The sequence below is a fragment of the Myotis lucifugus genome, unplaced genomic scaffold, assembly GCF_000147115.1.
Source record: "Myotis lucifugus unplaced genomic scaffold, Myoluc2.0 scaffold_415, whole genome shotgun sequence".
NCBI lineage: Eukaryota > Metazoa > Chordata > Mammalia > Chiroptera > Vespertilionidae > Myotis > Myotis lucifugus.
The window spans coordinates 122,877-124,998 of record NW_005871463.1 but is presented as its reverse complement, the minus strand read 5'-3'; the positions used below and the strand labels follow the sequence as shown (position 1 = coordinate 124,998).

General features: G+C 43.3%; 1 protein-coding gene across 2 annotated transcripts in view; it reads left to right on the top strand.

Annotated features, from left to right (window-relative positions):
* The window catches only part of PPP6R3 (protein phosphatase 6 regulatory subunit 3), a 79,361-nt gene that overhangs the window by 1,122 nt on the left and 76,117 nt on the right, over nucleotides 1-2,122 (top strand). The gene's annotated exons all lie outside the window — the stretch shown is intronic.

Below are 2,122 nucleotides of genomic sequence, written 5' to 3'. Positions count from 1 at the left end.
AGTTGTAGGTGCCCGGCCACGAGTCCTCCGTTGTGTGTCTCTGTGTCCTGAGGTTTCAGCCTACAAGGTTCCTGTGATTTTCCCGGTACTTCAAGTTTTCTCTCTGCGGGTCCCACGGAGCTTTGTTGATGTTTTGCTTTCATGGGAGGGGCACTTGGGTGGTGTTTCTTTCATCCTCGCAGCGCTCTCGATAACGTGGATGTTGTCCCACTGGGTGAATTTTACTTGGATTTCGACCTCAAGGTCATGGTGCAGGTAGGCAGCGAGTGGGAAGGGGACTCCAGGCTTCCAGCCACGAGGGTGTCTCCTAAGCGGCGGTGAGGTTGGAGCTTTCTTCACTCGGGGCTTAGACTGCCTGGGTTCAAATCTCCGTGTCACCACTTGGCAGCTTTGTGACCTTGGGCACGTTGCTCAACCTCTCTGCTTCCTCTGTAATGTGAGGGTAATAATAGTGTCTGCCGAATAAGTTTGTTGGGAGTAAATGAGTTCGTGCATGGAAAGCAGCGAGGAGAGGTGCCTCGAATGTCGAGGCAGCTTAGTCCTTAGTGGCTATTACTCATTTAAATTTTACTTTTAAATGTTTAGGTATTCTTAGGAAGCCAAATGAGTGTTTAAGCCCTGCCTCTTGGTGAATGTCTTTAGAAAGCTCTGTGTATTTACGAGTCAGCTGGACTGAGAAAATGAAGTGGAGGTTTTTTTTTCAGTTTTTAATTCATTGAATGAAATAAACGTTTCCAGGAGTAATGATTAGTGGTGGTGCCGCAGAGTGTTTTGTGTAGGAGGTGGTTACATAAAGAAAAGCCCATCAGGAGCTCAAGTTGGATTCTTTTCCTCTGACTTTCGGATGCTACATCTAAGTGACTGGCACCCAAGTCATTAACTCCAGGATCTCAGTGTGGTTGCTGTGTATTGAGACCTACTTCAGTGGAGATAGTTTGGGAAATAACTTGTCCTGGATGGATGCATTTCATTGTGTCTGAGGGAATCCAGAGTGTCTAACAAAATGCCATCCATTCGGTCACACATACTCCTAGTCCTTTAATTCCTGTCCCGTGCTCTTGGTACTGGAAACCATGCCCACTCACCCTTGGCATTACTTGCTTGGGACCTGGCTTGCACTGAGAAGGTGTTATTTTGATAGACTCAGTCTTAGGTAGAGATGAGCATCTGTCTGGTGTAACTTACCCAAGAACAGGAAGAAGGTTGTTTGGGATTAGAAAACTAGCTTTTATGTAGCAAAACAAACAAAAAAACTTGCTAGCTTCAGTTAACTATTTGAGAATTTGAAAGTCAGACCATAGCTGGATATAACATGAATAGTAAGAAAAGTAAGACAGCTTGAAGTTTGCTTAGCTTCTTTAAGTTTTTGTATCAATTTGGTACAAATACAATGTTATTAAAGATAAACCAGCAGCTCTTCCTTAAAACAGTATTTGTGGTATTTAGTTTGTTTCTGTGATAAACTTGTGTATCTTTCAGTTTTATAGTTTGGATCTTTGAGAGGCAGCCTGAGTATATATTGCTCTAAAATTTTATAATGATTGTATTACTGTTAATAAGAGTGAATGGTAGTGACAGTGAAAGTCTTCTAACAGTCTGCTCAACTAAAACTCAACATTGAGTTTATTTCATAAAAAGCACAAGAAGCTGTGGTTTGGTCCTCCTCATAAGTCAAGATCTGAGCCCCAGTGTGGGCTGAGTAGTGCTAGCTACTTTTCTTGGGTGACATGGGCTGAAAAAATGGACCTGGCCTCCTGGCTTTAAGTAGCTTTCTTCTTTTTTTTTTTTTTTTTTTAAATATATATCTTATTGATTTTGTACAGAGAGGAAGGGAGAGGGATAGAGAGTTAGAAACATCGATGAGAGAGAAGCATCGACCAGCTGCCTCCTGCACACCCGCTACTGGGGGGATGTGCCTGCAACTAAGGTACATGCCCTGGACCGGAATCGAACCTGGGGACCCCTTCAGTCCCCAGGCCGACGCTCTATCCAGTGGAGCAAACCGGCTAGGGCAAGGTAGGCTTTCTTTCTTATTTTTTTTTCTTAAGACCACCCTCATAATGAATTGGTTTTTTATTTACTTCTAGAATCAGGGCTTGCTACACAGGGGGGAACAATTTTT